This window comes from Symphalangus syndactylus, chromosome 12 (genome assembly GCF_028878055.3).
Source record: "Symphalangus syndactylus isolate Jambi chromosome 12, NHGRI_mSymSyn1-v2.1_pri, whole genome shotgun sequence".
NCBI classification, from domain to species: domain Eukaryota; kingdom Metazoa; phylum Chordata; class Mammalia; order Primates; family Hylobatidae; genus Symphalangus; species Symphalangus syndactylus.
This window is the reverse complement of record NC_072441.2, coordinates 75,217,826-75,236,149: the sequence shown is the minus strand read 5'-3', so window position 1 is coordinate 75,236,149 and position 18,324 is coordinate 75,217,826. Positions and strand designations below refer to the sequence as shown.

The window sequence follows — 18,324 nt, the reverse complement described above, 5'->3', positions numbered from 1 at the left end:
CTATCCTGGAAAATAATTCAGGAATGAATAACCTTCCTGTGACTCATTCTGGTCATTCTTCCAGCATCACAAAAACCAAAAACTTGAAATATGGCCGAATACATGATTAGCTATCCCTCATCTTCAGGTTTCTTACCTGTTACTTATGGATAATAGCATTACCTTAAGGATTATGATGATACAATGTCCAAATATGAGCACAGTTTTGAGCAAAATGCCTTGTATGAATTGGTCAATGAATAATTACTAAATAATTATGTGAATATTTACTGGATTATATGGATCCTATGAATAATTACTCAATAATTATTGTGATTGCTTCTATTGGCAGTGCTGAAAACTCATCCCTGTGTGGCCTCATGTAAGCCATGTAACTTTGTGAACCTGCAGTTTTATCATTTAGAAACTTGACATTTTCATTCTGACACAGAATGTCAGGTCTCCTAGACCCCAGAAAGTACATTGACTTAAAGCCTTTGATACATCTCAAAGCAGTATCCTTACAGTGTCATTGGAGAATGGTGCGGGCTGCAGAGAGGGATGCTTTCAAATGGGATTGACCAGTCCTCCTTCCTTCACTTCCACATGAATGCTGGGCGGCCTAGAGTCAACCCACTGCACCCTCAACTCAGGCAAGTACAGCAGCCAATCTTAGGAGACCTGGACTACAGAACAGTCTCCCAAGTTCCAAGCTCACCAAACCTAGGTGGGGATGAAAGCTGAGAAAGTGAGGAGGTGGTTCAGGGGATCACTCTTTCCTACTCGTTCCTCTCACCTCAAACTCACATTCTACTGCACAGCAGCACTGAGGATCACCAACCAACCCTGACCATAACCTTGATCTTGCCATGTTCTGTTAGTGGAATGCAACCAAAAATCAATGGTGTTAGGTCATCTCAACAAAATATATATCAAACCATATTCCATAAGAACTGCCCGTGGCCCTGTTCTTTTCAGTATATGGGAAAACAAAATGGAAACAACAAAATATTATCAGGTTTAGAAAGCTTCCCAAGGTCACACATGTTTTCAGGAGACCTCTATATAAATGATTTTCATCACTTGATATCTTGAAAAGAGGTCTTGTGGCACTAGAATGACATCTATAAGTGACAAGTATAAAATGCAGTGCTCAGTGACATTAAAAAACAAATCAACCCACATAGAGGAAGACCTTTGGACTTAGGGATGTCAAACTGGTCTAGAGTATAATGAAAACCCATAAGATAAAAGAAGTCAACATAACCATGGGATGAAGCAAGAAGAATACTGAGACAGGAAAGAAAACATTTTTTAAAAATGAATTATTCATTCACTTTCTAGTGGATACAGAAAAAACTGCAAAGACCCAGAGGATATCAGGGCAGGCTAAAAGTTTGATATCTTACACCTGTGGAAAAGCCTTAAGATCTGTTTTAACTTAGAGCAGGTGGGATGAATTCATGACTACCATTAAGAAAATATAACCTGTTGGGAAACTGTTTCTGACTTGATGATGATGTACAGACAAGATAAAGAGTGAGGAATATCCTTAGATGTATTGAGAAAGAGATGGGTCTGTGGCATTGTCACAAGGTTACATGAATACTGAGAGTAAATGCTGAAGGAATGATTCCCCATTGGTGGTGACCCTCAAGTGAGACAAGGGTGCCTGTGTTTCAGCAAAGCCTGGGCAATTGGAATGCAGGGCTCCTAAGATTCCATGACACCACCACCTTCTAATTCTGTTACTGCAAATGCAGATGGTTACCTGGCATGCTGGCCACAATCTACCTCACTCTTGTCAGAGTCTGAGCTACTGGTAGTGCCTTCAGCTGTGAGTTCAGGCATCTCGAACATTGTTTTTGTGGTTAAGGATCCTAAAGTGCTGTGGGGAGTGATCACGTCTTTCTCAACAGTAAGTTAAGAATTTCAGTTACTGACATCCCTCAGTCCTGATTAAATCTATTTGATTTCACCAGTTTTTAACCCATCATATGTTTGGGTTTCTTCTCCCCAGTCCCTGGCTCCACCTCTTCTGCCACAAACGTCAGCATGGTGTTATCTGCCAGCCCTTGGTCCATTGAGAAGGCAGAGATGAACATTCTAGAAATCAACTATAAATTGCGCCTCCAGCTGGCAGAGAACAAACAGCAGCTCAGAAACATCAAAGAGAAATTTCTTGTAACTCAAGTGGCCTGCTTCCTGGCCAACCGGCAGGACAAATACAGTAAGATCTATAGGCTCACCATCATGAAAGTGATTAATGATGTCTTGTCTTCTCTCTGAGAAACTAAATGCTCTCTCCATCAAAAATAATTTCATCCTTCCCGTACTTCTAGGAAAATAGAAATGGGTATTTTAACATTTTGTTAAAGTTGGAAGACAGAGGTACCAAAGTATTTAGCAACTTTCCATGTTTGCAGTCAGGTGGGGGTGGGACTAGAGTTAAACTCCCAGTTATTGATTTCTGACACAGGCACAGAATGACCTGTTTTCTCCAAAAGGCTCAATCATGTTTTCAAGAATCCTCTCTGTACCATATAAAATCCTGCAGACAAATAACATCTAGTCTGTTGTTCTAAATGTCTGGGACTACTGAACTTTTATTCAGTTCAAGCTTCTGTTGAGGCCCAATAGGCAAAGCTCTGTTCTAGTGACCCTGAGGGAAACTTGGTGATAGGACCCAGTACCCGCTCTGAGGGGCTTCAAGAGGAGTCTGCTCCTAATAGAACCTGTAGTATCTATAAGTGACAGCATCAAGAGCACGGGGTAGGGTCCATGCACGGTGGCTGACTCCTGTAATCCCAGCACTTTGGAAGGCTGAGGTGGGCAGATCACGAGGTCAGGAGTTTGAGACCAGCATGGGCAACATGGAGAAAATCCATCTGTAATAAAAATACACAAATTAGCTGGGCATGGTGGCAGGTGCCTGTAATACCCACTACTCGGGAGGCTGAGGCAGTAGAATCTTTTGAACCCAGGAGGCAGAGGTTGCAGTGAGCGAAGATCGCGCCATTGCACTCCAGCCTGGGCGACAGGACAAGACTCGTCAAAAAAAAAATAATAATAATAATAAATAAAAATAAAAAGCAGAGAGTACCCTGTTGAGAAGGAAGTCCTGCTTCCTGGGGCACAGACTCTTGTTCCTAAAGAGGAAGAACGCACCCGAGAATGCGTGGAAGCAGCAGTGCAGCGTGCAGAGCAGGGACCCTGGGCCTGTCTCCTGGGCTCCATCCATGTTGCTTGTCTTGTCTGTCCCTCAGTTTCCTCATCTGTTAGAGGTTACTACAATAATATCTACCTCTGTAAATTGCTGCAATGAATTAAATGAGCTATTTCCTGTCAATCTCCTAGAACATTTATTGTCACAGAGTAAACACTATCTATTAGTTCTTCATTCTACTGTTTCTAAATTAACTCAAACTTTATTAGTATTTGGGCATATTTCCTTCATGGCCTTATGGTCTTAAGTCTCATACTTTATGCTTCAGATGTGACTCTTAAAATCACATCTGAAGATATGATTTAAAAATCAAAGATTTTTAAAATCTTTGATGTATTTGTCCTTCAAATTCCCAGTAGAAGGGAAACCATCAGTCCCATAGTCCTAGGGGCCTCCCCGACTGTACAAGAAATCACTACTTCATGCCCCAGTGCAGTGTTGTAGAGGAGAGGTTGTGAGGCTTGGGAAAGCGGCCCCGCATTCGGAGTCAGACCTCAGGGGCTGTGAATTCTGACTCCACTTCATTGCGGTTGAATCATCTTGTCAACTTCCTTGATGTGCCCTTGAGTTTCTCTTTCTTCCTCTCTAAATTTTGGAGGATCAGATGCCAGAAAGTCGGGAGACTGAAGAGTAAGGATGTGGAAATCCCTGCCTAGAGCCTGTTACTGGGGACAGTTTTGTCCTTGGGATAGACCTGGCTCCTGCCCTGTAGGCAATGACCACAGCAGCATGTCCAGCCTTCCACTGAGGCAGGCGTGTCTGTCTTTTCTCAGAGTATGAAGAGTGCAAAGAGCTCCTAAAATCTATGCTGAGGAATGAGCTACAGTTCAAGGAGGAGAAGCTCGCAGAGCAGCTCAAGCAAGCTGAGGAGCTCAGGTGAGGGGAACACGTGGGGGCAGGCAGGGGGGCAGGTGTGTAAATCTCTGAAGTGCAGCAGCTCGGTGGGGAGACGTAAGAGCTAAGCTGGGCCAGGGGAAGGGCAGGAATTGCCATGGCAGGCTCACGACACAAATATTTATCAAACAGAGAACAAGAATAATAATAAGTTATGGGTTGCAGTTGCTTCTCAGAGCCTTGTTTTCTCTTTTTCAAATAAGTAATTGTTGAGGTGAAATTTGCATAACACAAAATTAACCAAAGGAGTGGGAACCATCTAGCATTCCGTATACTCAAAATGATGTCCATCACCACCCCACTTACCCTTAGTGAGAATCACCTCCTGACTGACTGCAGTTTCTCATTCTTTCACTCAATCAATGTTGCCTTCTCGACCCTGTCATTCTTTTCTTCTTTTGACTTTTCAATTCACCCCATCTGCACCTGGCCTCATTTCTCTACATGGCTTTGTATCTAGTCACCGCAAGATGCACTATGTGTATTTTCACATGGAAATGTCCATGGCCAGAGTGAGGAACTGAAAGGATGTCTTTTTGAAATGAAATTAGGAAGACACCTACTTTTGTTTACAGAAGAGAAAGATGAATGGAACATCATCGAGGATCTTACAGGAGCCCTCTCTGATACAGAGGAAGCCTGTAAACCATTTTCTATTCTTTCTCTTGGCCACAGACATTCCTTTTAACATGTGCTGACCTTCTGCCTGGAGGTCTCCTTGAGGACATTGTCTCAGAAATCTCTGTTGCAATATTAGAACAGATCACTCATCCCTTTCCACTGTTAAATTTTCTCTACTATCTTACCTTAGGCAATATAAAGTCCTGGTTCACTCTCAGGAACGAGAGCTGACCCAGTTAAGGTAGAAGTTACGGGAAGGGAGAGATGCCTCCCACTCATTGAATCAGCATCTCCAGGCCCTCCTCACTCCGGATGAGCCGGACAAGTCCCAGGGGCAGGACCTCCAAGAACAGCTGGCTGAGGGGTGTAGACTGGCAAAGCACCTTTTCCAAAAGCTCAGCCCAGGTAAGGTGGCCATAGGCCCTGATGACCCAAAACCCCAGGCTTATGAGAGACTCCAGACCTCTATACTTTCACAATGACAGTTGTATCAGTTTGGCTTTTTCCACTAAGCATATGTTGCCATGACATGACCAGGACTTCCTGGGTAAGAACAGAGATGGGAAACCCATGGGGTTGGAGGTCACAGTATTGCAAGTGTCCCTCCTTCCTTGATGAAAGGTGGTCTTTGGAGCAAGAGGCAGCATCTCTCTGGTTTTAAAGGACAGGAAGGAGGCTGTGACAGGAGGGTGCTTGTTAGAGTGAAAAGAGCTCTGGACTAAGAATGAAGGTTCCCAGGCTGTCTTTTCGGCAATGTTCTTAGTAACTGTCGGTGAGTGAGTGATTTGTCCTTCCTGAGTTTCTCTCTCTCCATCTGCAAAAGCAGACAAATTGTCTCTTGCAAGGGTCTGAAGCATCCAAATATGGGAACACTTACGACTGCTTTCCAAAATGAGATGAAGCCCCTCGCCGTGTGGTGTTGAAGAGGGCACTTGATGTGGGGGCTTTTGGTGGTAGGAAGTGCTTCAGACTGGAGCACTCCCCAGGGAGAGAATGTCCCTGAATAACACAGCAGAAGCCACATGGAGGGCCTGTGAAGTCTCCTGATGGATAGAGGGCTGTGGAACAAGTTTGTCATCTCCTAAGAGAAAAAATTAGGTTCAAAATGCCAACTGTGACAGGACACCGAGTCTGTGCCTGGGAATCAGATCTGTGGTAGGATGGGGGAGACAGCTGCCAAAGTTCGGAGAGAGGCTGCACAAGCCTCCAGTGATATGAGGAGCATAAGGTCTTTTCAATATTTGGCCACATCTTGATGGTGGCCCTCCAGATCAGAAATGCATTGCCTGATGGATCAGGAAACCATGCGAAGGCATTTTCTTAAAGATAAAACATGTGAGTTTTCAGTTGAACGGTGACCCATGCCTAGATGTTCATGTCTCTGTGCACATTGGGCTGACTGTGCTTGCAGAGTGTGAAGTGGGAAATATCTGAATGAACACTTCTGTATTTACAGAAAATGATGAAGATGAGGATGGAGATGTTCAAGTTGAGGAGGCTGAGAAAGTACAGGAATCATGTACCCCCAGGTAACACTGAATACTCAGGAGCAAGTAATGGGTGGTAACATATGAAAAAGGTCTAGGAGGCACACCCTCTCTGACATCTATGATGGTCCAAATGCCTGCATTCCCTTAGCCACAGTATGTGAAATTCAACCCAGCTTAGATGCAGGGTGTGGCAGCTGTTGTGTTTCTCTGTGTGTGCCGAGTGTCATGTCTGTACCGTACAGGGATAGCTGAGTCTTCATCCTCCTCAGCTCCTACCTGTCCAGTGCAATGAACACCAGCTGCTCTCTTCCTCTCTGGCTCCCATGGCAGCCATGCTCTGTTGCAGAGAGAAGAGGATTGCATGTTCCCTCTTAAAGGGAACCTCCTGTTTTCTTTCTGGGACCACTATCTTAATGCCGCCTGTCAAAACCAGCTAGGACTCCCTGGGGTCCAATCCCTCTGTGTTTAATCTTCTGTCATCTCTATTCCACCTGGCTGATCAGGGAGGTGCAGAAGGCTGAAGAAAAGGAAGTCCCTCAGGACTCACTGGAGGAATGTGCTGTCACTTGTTCAAATAGCCACGGCTCTTGTGAGTCCAGTCAGCCCTACAGGAAAACCAAAATCACTTTTGAGGAAGATAAAGTCAACTCAACTCTCATTGACTCATCCTCTCATGTTGAATGGGAGGATGCTGTACACATTATCTCAGGTAGCCTCTATTTTCCTTGTGTCTCATACCTCTGTCTAGGCTGAGGAAGATAAACTCTGAAGACAGGCTCTATACACAGAAATTGGTTTGAATAAAAAACTACGATGGGATTCTAAACACAGATATCAGGGAGTTTTTGTGTTCTTCTCAGCTCGTGTCATGCCTTTGTCTGCCAGTCCCCAGTATCAAGTTACTGGAACCCCATGCAAGTGTGACAATCTCATAGTCACCTGAGTGCAGGAGGTGCACAGGAAGTATCTGTCAGGCCTCCTAGCTTCGATTGAGTATCTCTTGTCACCTGTGATTAAGTCATCTGTCCCTGAGCAATGTCAAAGGAGTTTGTATGCCTTTTTTAGGAATCTGGCAGCCTTGCCTTTGTATTTGGAAATATTGTTCCCCAGGCTTCACTGCTCTCAGCTTTAATCTGGATCTCCTTTAAGTCAGCTTGCTTAGCTGCACAGTCACCTTAAAAAAGAATGGAAACTTTTCTTCTTTACTTTGCTGATATATTTCCATAAAGCAAAGCTGGACCCTGGTTCTCCACCCTGTCAATGCAATGGCTGATCTGATCCAATGTTTCTTTGTAGCATCATAGATTTTTTTTTTTTTTGATTGAGTCTTGCTCTGTCACCCAGGCTGTAGTGCAGTGGCACCATGTTGGCTTGGTGCAACCTCTGCCTCCCAGATTCAAATGATTCTCCTGCCTCAGCCTCCTGAGTAGCTGGGACCACAGGTGCACAACACCACATCTGGCTAATTTTTGTATTTTTAGTAGAGACGGGGTTTCCCCATATTGGCCAGGCTGATCTTGAACTCATGACCTCAAATCATTCACCTGCCTTGGCCTCCCAAATCACAGATTCTTTTAAAACAAGAGTTGTCAGAATTTATGTGTCAGTCAAGTTTCACGTATAGATGCCTCTAAACATTTATTGTCCATGTTACCTGGTGATATAAGTCAGTATTGCCGCAACGCTCCTAGAAAATTGTTTGATCAGTTTTTGGAGATTTTCTGGGGAAAAGTTTTGTTTAACTTTGCATAGACTCAGGCAGGGAATGTGGATTATGGTCTATCCATAGAGGGAGATTTTGGCTTGTGGGTCTGGAAAGCAGGGTCATCTACTTCTCACCAGACTTAATCTAGGGCACCCTAGAATATTCCTGTCAGAACTCATATTCTTGCACTGAGAATAGTTATGTCCTTGTGCTATGACTGGACACCGATTTGGTCATATGTAAAGTTTGAATTGCTCAATTCGACCTGCTTCTCTGAATTTATTTACAGAAAATGAAAGTGATGATGAAGAGGAAGAAGAAAAGGGACCAGTGTCTCCCAGGTAATGCTGTGGAATTGTGAGCTATTAATTCAATAGGGACACCTGGTGATTGTAGCTTCAGGGAAAACAAGGAAGTGATGAATAGAACTATTTCTTCCATTCACCCAACTATAAATTGTCCTTATTAACAATGTTGTGCATTATTTGTGGCACTTGTATGGGTTTTAATTTCGTAGTCCTCTCAGTATGGGAACTTGCAATCAGATGAGCCAGGTGAACTAGCCAAACAGGGATTTCTTGTTGGTCTTTTCAAAAAACCAGCTCCTGGATTCACTGATTTTTTGAAGGGCTTTTTGTGTCTCTATCTCCTGCAGTTCTGCTCTGATCTTAGTTATTTCTTGTCTTCTGCTAGCTTTTGAATGTGCTTGCTCTTGTTTCTCTAGTTCTTTTAATTGTGATGTTAGGGTGTCAATTTTAGATCTTTCCTGCTTTCTTTTGTAGGTATTTAGTGTGATAAATTTCCCTCTACACACTGCTTTAAATGTGTCCCAGAGATTCTGGTACATTGTGTCTTTGTTCTTATTGGTTTCAAAGAACATCTTTGTTTCTGCCTTCATTTCGTTATTTTCCCAGTAGTCATTCAGGAGCAGGTTGTTCAGTTTCCATGTAGTTGTGTGGTTTTGAGTGAGTTTCTTAATCCTGAGTTCTAATTTGATTGCACTGTGGTCTGAGAGATAGTTTGTTGTGATTTCTGTCCTTTTACATTTGCTAAGGAGTGCTTTACTTCCAACTATGTGGTCAATTTTGGAATAAGTGTGATGTGGTGCTGAGAAGGATGTATATTCTATTGATTTGGGGTGGAGAGTTCTGTAGGTGTGTCTATTAGATCTGCTTGGTGCAGAGCTGAGTTCAAGTCCTGGATATCTTTGTTAAGCTTCTGTCTCATTGATCTGTCTAATATTGACAGTGGAGTGTTAAATTCTCTCATTATGATTGTGTGGGAATCAAAGTCTCTTTGTAGGTCTCTCAGGACTTGCTTTATGAATCTGGCTGCTCCTGTATTGGATGCATATATATTTACGATAGTTAGTTCTTGTTGAATTGATCCCTTTACCATTATGTAATGGCCTTCTTTGTCTCTTTTGATCTTTGTTGGTTTAAAGTCTATTTTATCAGAGACCAGGATTGCAACCCCTGCTTTTTTTTGCTTTCCATTTGCTTGGTAGATCTTCCTCCATCCCTCTATTTTGAGCCTATGTGTGTCTTTGCACATGAGATGGGTCTCCTGAATACAGCACACTGATGGGTCTTGACTCTTTATCCAATTTGCCAGTCTGTGTCTTTTTATTGGGGCATTTAGCCCATTTACATTTCAGGTTAATATTGTTATGTGTGAATTTGATCCTGTCATTATGATGTTAACTGGTTTTTTGCCCGTTAGTTGATGCACTTTCTTCCTAGCATTGATGCTGTTTACAATTTGGCATGTTTTTGCAGTGGCTGGTACTGTTTGTTGCTTTCCATGTTCAGTGCTTCCTTCAGGTAAGGCAGGACTGGTGGTGACAAAATCTCTCAGACTTTGCTTGTCTGTAAAGGATTTTCTTTCTCCTTCACGTATGAAGCTTCGTTTGGCTGGAAATGAAATTCTAGACTGAAAATTCTTTTCTTTAAGAATGTTGAATATTGGTCCCCACTCTCTTCTGGCTTATAGGGTTTCTGCCAAGAGATCCACTGTTAGTCTGGTGGGCTTCCCTTTGTGGATAACCCGACCTTTCTCTCTGGCTGCCCTTAGCATTTTTTCCTTCATTTCAACCTTGGTGAATCTGACAGCTATGTGTCTTGGGGTTGCTCTTCTCGAGGAGTATCTTTGTGGTGTTCTCTGTATTTCCTGAATTTGAATGTTGGCCTGCCTTGCTAGGTTGGGGAAGTTCTCCTGGATAATATCCTGAAGAGTGTTTTCCAACTTGGTTCCATTCTCCCCATCACTTTCAGGTATACGAATCAAATGTAGATTTGGTCTTTTCACATAGTCCCAAATTTCTTGGAGGCTTTGTTCATTTCTTTTTACTCTTTTTTCTCTAAACTTCTCGCTTCATTTCATTAATTTGATCTTCAATCACTGATACCCTTTCTTCCACTTGATCAAATTGGCTACTGTAGCTTGTGGATGTGTCATGTAGTTCTCGTGCCATGGTTTTCAGCTCCATCAGGTCATTTAAGGTCTTCTCTACACTGTTTATTCTAGTTAGCCATTTGTCTAATATTTTTTCAAGGTTTTTAGCTTCCTTGCGATGGGTTCACACATCCTCACTTAGCTCAGAGACGTTTGTTATTACCGACTTTCTGAAGCCTACTTCTGTCAGCTCGTCAAAGTCATTCTGCATCCGCTTTGTTCCATTGCTGGCGAGGAGCTGCGATCCTTTGTAGGAGAAGGGGCGCTCTGGTTTTTGGAATTTTCAGCTTTTGTGCTCTGGTTTCTCCCCATCTTTGTGGTTCTATCTAACTTTGGTCTTTGATGATGGTGACCTACAGATGGGGTTTTGGTGTGGATGTCCTTTTTGTTGATGTTGATGCTATTCCTTTCAGTTTGTTAGTTTTCCTTCTAACAGTCAGGTCCCTCAGCTGCAGGTCTGTTGGAGTTTGCTGGCAGTCCACTCCAGACCCTCAGACAGGGATTTCTTGGTGTCACCTGTTCTCTCTGATGTCTTTAAATCCAGGGAGAGATGTATATATGCTTTCTGCCCATTTTTTATTACTATGTTTGCTAGTATTTGTGCAAGAAAAGAAATTGAAAAAATAAACGTATTATATCAAAATATTGGAAAAATGGGGCCCTTAATACACAAGATCTGTGTGTGCACTACCTCAAGAGCTCTGTTCACTTGAATGCTGCATGTAAAATTCAACCGAATGTATGCAAAGTAGTTCATGCCCTGTATTAGTTTTCTGTGCTGCAAGTCATGATGGTCGTTTACAGGGAGAGTCTGGGTGCCCTGCATTGGCTCATCTGTCGCAAATGTACTGAGCACATGCTGCCCATTTTTGCCCTGTCCTCAGAGCAGTCACCCTCCACCCTGCATTTAGAAGGATAGTTTTATTTCTCTTCAAGGAAAAATGCCTTTGGTTTCTGTGACCACTCCATTCTGTCTCCCATCAGATCATCTGGGAGGTTTTGTTGTCTAATCTCCATTGGTTAAATCTTCTGTCATCCCTGTCCTGCCTGGCTTATCAGGAATCTGCAGGAGTCTGAAAAGGAGGAAGCCCTTCAGGAGTCCTGGGATGAAGGTTATTTGGCTCTCTCAATTCTTCATGACAAGTCAGCCTCGTACCGGTCTTACAGGAGCACCTTTCACTCATTAGAGGAACAGCAAGTCGGCTTGGCTCTTGTCATAGGCAGTGAGTACTCTATTGTGAAGGTGATAAAGCTCCAGTTCATGTCCCAGGTAGACCCCATAATCTTTGGGCCTTGCGCCCCTGGTTGGGCTGAGGGTTGCCATCACTGTGGGCTGAACTTATATATCAATGTAGATTTCAATCACTCTGGAGCCGAGTCTGAAGCACAGGCATGGGGTGGGTCAGTGAGCTTGGCTGTCTTCCTAGTCTCAGGCCATGCCCATGCCACCCTGGATTGACTCTCAGGACATTGAACTCAAGGCAGGTGTGGCAAACTCACACCAAGCTATGCAGCACATGCTCAGGGGTTGTCTGTCAGATCAGCTCATCTGAATTAAATGTCTCTTCCCAGCTACGAAGTTCCTTATGAGTTTTGTTACCAAAGCATATCTGTGTGGTTCTTTACCTGCCTAAGGCCAGTGTCACCCTTGTCTACCTCTCAGTGGAAGATGTGACCCAGGTTTCACTGAATTTATCTTCATTTTCTGTGTCTTCTAAGTTGGCTTGTTTTATCTCATCTGGCCATCGTCTTGCTGGTATGTTTTCTAGATAAATGGCTGACTTTTCACCCACAAAAGCCATAATAGCTGATGCTTCTGTGGAGAACCAAGTCTCATTTTGACTCAAGAGCTGGTACATTGCACCCCTTCATCAAATCTCAGTATCCACAATCTCATAAACTATCAAATCCTGGCTATTTGATGAGAGCAGCCTGAATATTGCAGTATCTCTCCTATGAGGTCTTAAAACGATTTGCCTAAAATTTATTGGGAAAAACATTTCTCATTTGTGTACACAAACCTAGGACAGAGCACACTGGGAAGATAACGTTCCAAAACAGGGGAATTTTGCCCAAGACTCATGAAAGGAACCAAGTCAGTTCTCTCAAGACTTGACCTCAGGCCTACTGGAATATTTCTCTCAAAGTCTCTTGTTCTTACACTGACAAGACTGATGTCCCTCTGTTGGGATTGGACAGAGGAAGGTTTCTGTGTGCAAGGAAGAACTGCTTAATGTAAGAGGCCCAATCTGAATTTATTTGCAGAACATCGGTGGGATCAAGTTTAAAAGGAGGACCAAGAGGCAACAGGGCCCAGGTGAGTCTGAGAAACTGTGGACAGTTAATTTGATGTTGACACCTGGAGATGCCAAGTCCAGGGAAAACAGTACATGCTGAAAATAATGATTTCATCTTGTCAGAGAAGTCTGATTTATGCCTACTAACATTGCTTTTGGTTCTCATTGCAGTAAATGTTTAGATTTCCATTTCTTCCTACCCTTATCATTTACTAACCTAGTGAAGGTTGACCATACCTCAAAAGCTGTATTCTCATGGTGACTGCAGGGAAACTTGAGCACATTGTATGCAAAATTATTGAGCTCACTCTTTTCATGATCACTGTTCACTGTGTGTCATGAGGGCACAAATACAGTGTCCTTTGACTCCCTCATCACTATGTCACCTGGCCAATTCACTGAGCTCACTCTCTCTCTCTCTCTCTGTGTGTGTGTGTGTGTGTGTGTGTGTGTGTCTTTCTCTTTCATCCTTTTATACCTGACCCTGGTCTATCCCAACAAAAAGGCAATAATTTGCTACCTCATTAATGGACCTGTCCTTTTTCTTTTCAAACACTTCCTTATGTTAGCCATGAAATCTAGCTGGGTCTGTGTGGTTTCTGATTCCCCCTGGCTTATTCTTTACTTTTTCCTACTTTTCCAGGCTCAGCAGGGAGCTACTGGATGAGAAAGAGCCTGAAGTCTTGCAGGACTCACTGGGTAGATGTTATTCGACTCTTTCAGGTTATCTTGAACTGCCTGACTTATGCCAACCCTACAGAAGTGCCTTTTACTCATTGGAGGAATGGCACCTTGGCTTGGCTCTTGACATGGACAGTGAGTACCTTACTATGAAGGTGATAAGTCTCCACCTGGTCTTCTGGATAGAGGTGATATTCCTGTTCCAAGTGGCCCTTACTGACCTGAGAGATGTCATTGCCACAGGCAGGACCTATGGGCACATATAGGTTGTAATGAAACTGTAGTTTCAGTTGGAAGCCCAGACATGAAATGGGTCAGTGAGCATGGCTCTATTCCTAGTCTCCAGCCATGCCTGTGACAACCTGAGCCCACTCTCAGCACATTGGACCCAGGCAGATATAAAAAATTCACAGAACAGTGATTTGGACTCAAGGGTTTGTAGATTTCCTCCTTCATTCTAATTTCAGTGTCTAAAATTCTTGCATCCATGAAGGAGCTGCGCATTTGATGAGACAGGGCTGAATACTGCAGTTTTCCTCCTAGAAATCATCTGGGGCATTTTCTTTGAATTGATGGGAACAATAAGGCATAACTGTTTGCACAAACTTGGGATAAATGATTTTGGGATAACGATCTACCAGAATAGGGATAGTTCACCCTTGGTTCTGAGATGCAAACCAAAGAATCTCTGTCATGACCAGCTTTCAGGCCTCCTGAAGTATATCTCTCACATTGTCCTGTTCTCATGCTGAGGAGCCTGAGTTCCCTATGTGGGAATTAGACAGTGGACTGTTATGGGTAGGTGAATTGGCTTATTTTGTCTGTCCCTGTCTGAATTTATTGCAGGAATTAAAAAGGACCAAGAAGAGGAAGAAGACCAAGGCCCCCCATGCCCCAGGTAACTTTGAGCAATTGTGAACAGCTACTTCTGTGTTGACACCTGGAGACTCCTGGTTCAGGGAAAACAGAGCGGGCTGACATTATTGATTACATCTTTTCAACCAAGCCTGAATTATTCCTACTAATATTGCTGTTGGTTTTCATTGCAGTAGATATTTAGGTTTCCATTTCTTCCTCCCCTTATCACTTACTAACCTACTGTAGGTGGACCAGACTTCAAAAGCTGTATTCTCATGGCGACTGCATGGAATCTTGAGCACATTTTATAGAAAATTATTCAGCACAGTCTTTTCATGATCACTGTACACTGTATGACCTGAGGGCACTAACTCACAGTGTCCTGTTACTCCCTCATCAGTGTGTCACCTGGACAATTCACTGAGCTCATTCTCTCTCTCTCTCTCACTCTGTGTTTTTGTGTGTGTCTGTCTCTCTGTCTTTCTCTTTCATTCTTTTCCATTTGGTCCTGTTCTGTCCCAACGTGAAGGCAATAATTTGTTACCTCATTAATGGATCTATCCTTTTACTTTTTTAACCACTTCCTTATGCTACCCATGAAATCTAGTTGGGGCTGTGTTGTGTCTGATTTCCCGTGGCTTATTCTTTACTTTTTCTACTTTTCCAGGCTCAGCAGGGAGCTGCTGGAGGTAGTAGAGCCTGAAGTCTTGCAGGACTCACTGGATAAATGTTATTCAACTCCCTCCAGTTGTCTTGAACTGCCTGACTCATGCCAGCCCTATGGAAATTCCTTTTACTCATTGGAGGAACAACACGTTGGCTTTTCTCTTGATGTGGACGGTGAGTCCCTTTCTATGAAGGTGATAAGGATCCACTGAGTCTTCCATATAGAGATCATATTCCTGCTCCAAGTGGCCGTTACTGAGCTGAGATGTCATTGCTGCAGTGAGGACCTATAGGCACATGTAGGTTGAATGAAACTCTAGTTCTACGTGGAAGCTCAGACATGGGATGGGTCAGTGAGCATGGCTCTCTTCCTAGTCTCAGGCCATGCCTGTGGCACTCTGATTCTACTCTCACGACATTGGACCTGGGCAGATGTGACAAATTCAGAGAACCATGATTTTGACTCAAGGGTTTGTAGATTTCCTTTTTAACTCTAATTTCAGTGTCTAGAATCCTCACAACAATGAATAACCTGAGTATTTGATGAGACAGGGCTGAATATTGCAGTTTTTCTCCTAGAAATCATTTGAGGGCATTTGCTTTAAATTGGTTGGAAAAATATGGCATAACCGTTTGCACAAACTTGGGACAAATGATATTGGGATAATAATCTACCAGAATAGGGACACTTTACCCACAGTTTCTGAGACAAAAACCAAGGAATTTCTATCATGACCAGCCTTCAGACCTCCTGAAATATATCTCTCACAGTCTCCTATTCTTATGCTGAGGAGCCTGAGGTCCCTGTGTGAGGATTAGACAGTGGATTGTTATGTGTGTAGGGGAATCAGCTTAATGTTTCTGTCCATGTCTGAATTTATTGCAGAAATTGAAAAGTACCAAGACGGGGAAGATCAAAACCCACCATGACCCAGGTAACTTTCAGCAATTGTGGATGCTTAATTTTGTGTCAACACCTGGAGACAACAGATCCAGGGAAAACAGAGTGTGTTGATTTCATGTTTTCAACGAAGGCTGAATCACTCCTACAGACATTGCTGTTGGTTTTCATTGCAGTAGATGTTTAGGTTTCCATTTCTTCCTCCCCTTATCATTTACTAATGTACCATAGGTTGACTATACCTCAAAAGCTGTACTCTCATGGTGACTGCATCGAATTTTGAGCACATTTTATGGAAAACTATTGAGCTCACTCTTTTCATGATCATTGTTTGCTGTGTGTCATGAGGGCACTAACTCAGAGTGTCCTTTTACTTCCTTATCAGTGTGTCACCCGGCCAATTCACTAGCTCACTTTCTCTCTCTCTCTGTCTCTGTCTCTCTCTCTGTCTCTCTCTGTCTTTCTCTGTCATTATTTTCTACCTGGCCCTGTTCTATCCCAACATAAAGGCAATAATTTTTTACGTCATTAATGGATCTATCCTTTTTTTTTTTTTAACCACTTCCTTATGTTACCCCTGAAATCTAGTTGGGGCTCTGTGGCGTCTGATTTTCCCTGGCTGTTTCTTTAGTTTTGTCTCCTTTTCCAGGCTCAACAGCATGTTGATGGAAGTGGAAGAGCCTGAAGTCTTGCAGGACTCACTGGATAGATGTTATTTGACTCCTTCAACTTACTTTGAACTACCTGATTCATTCCAGCATTACAGAAGTGTGTTTTACTCATTTGAGGAACAGCATGTCAGCTTGGCCCTTGACGTGGACAATAGGTTTTTTACTTTGACGGTGATAAGGCTCCACCTGGTCTTCCAGATGGAGTCATATTTCCATACTAAGCAGCCCTTACTAAGCTGAGAGATGTCATTGCTGCAGGCAGGACCTCTAGGCACGTGTAGGTTTGAATGAAACTGTAGTTCCATTTGGAAGCCCAGGCATAGGATGGGAAAGTGGGCATGGCTCTATTCCTATTCTCAGACCATGCCAGTGGCAACCTGTGCTCAGTCTGAAGACACTGGACGCAAGTTAGGTGTGACACGTTCACATAACTATGCAGCACATGCCAGGAGTGATCTCTCAGACATTCTAATTTGAACCACGTATCTCTAGGTAGCTACAAAATTCCTCAGGGATTTCATTTGGCAGGCATGTCTCTGACCTTCTATACCTGTGTCAGGTCAGTGTCATCTTTGTGTTGAGCTCATCCAAAGGTGTTACCCTGACTTCAATGAACCTAACCCCATTCTATATATCTTCAGTGTTGGCTTCTTTTAGCTGATCCATCTGTAACACAGGAGGGATCCTTGGCTGAGGATTGTATTTCAGAACCACCGACTGCTCTTGACAATTGTTAACCCACTAGGCTCCTTTGGTTAGACAAGCCACAGTCCTTCAGCCTCCAATTGATATCAATACTTAGGAAGACCACAGCTAGATGGACAAACAGCATTGAGAGGCCTTAGCCCTGCTCCTCTCAATTCCATCCTGTAGAGAACAGGAGTCAGGAGTTGCTGGCAGGAGACAGCATGTCACCCGGGACTCTGCCAGTGCAGAATATGAACAATGCCATGTTCTTGCAGAAAACGCTTAGCCTGAGTTTCATAGGAGGTAATCACCAGACAACCGCAGAATGTAGAACACTGAGCAGGACAACTGACCTGTCTCCTTCACACAGTCCATGTCACCACGAATCACACAACAAAAAGAAGAGATATTTTGGGTTCAAAAAAAGTAAAAAGATAATGTAGCTGATTTCTTTAGTTATTTTGAACCCCAAATATTTCCTCATCTTTTTGTTGTTGTCATTGATGGTGGTGACATGGACTTGTTTGTAGAGGACAGGTCAGCTGTCTGGCTCAATGATCTACATTCTGAAGTTGTCTGAAAATGTCTTCATGATTAAATTCAGCCTAAACGTTTTGCCAGGAACATTGCAGAGTCAATGCTGTGAGTTTCCAACCTCAGCCCATCTGCTGTCAGAGAAGGTCTAGTTTGTCCATCACCATTATGATACCAGGACTGGTTACTTGATTAAGGAGGGGTCTAGGAGATCTGTCCCTTTTAGAGACACCTTACTTATTTTTTTTTAATTATACTTTAGGTTTTAGGGTACATGTGTGCAATGTGCATGTTTGTTACATATGTATCCATGTGCCATGTTGTTTTGCTGCACCCATTAGCTTGTCATTTAGCATTAGGTATATCTCCTAATGCTGCCCCTCCCCCCTCCCATCCCCCCTCCCCCCACCCCACAACAGTCCCCAGAGTGTGATGTTCCCCTTCCTGTGTCCATGAGTTCTCATTGTTCAATTCCCACCTATGCGGTGTTTGGTTTTTTGTCCTTGTGATACTTTACTGAGAATGATGTTTTCCAGTTTCATCCATGTCCCTACAAAGGACATGAACTCATCATTTTTTATGGCTGCATAGTATTCCATGGTGTATATGTGCCACACTTTCTTAATCCAGTCTATCATTGTTGGACATTTGGGTTGGTTC

General features: G+C 43.2%; 1 pseudogene; it reads left to right on the top strand.

Annotated features, from left to right (window-relative positions):
- The window catches only part of LOC134734237 (neuroblastoma breakpoint family member 11-like), a 514,399-nt pseudogene extending 497,778 nt beyond the window's left edge, over window positions 1-16,621 (top strand).
- The last annotated feature ends 1,703 nt before the right edge of the window (window positions 16,622-18,324 follow it).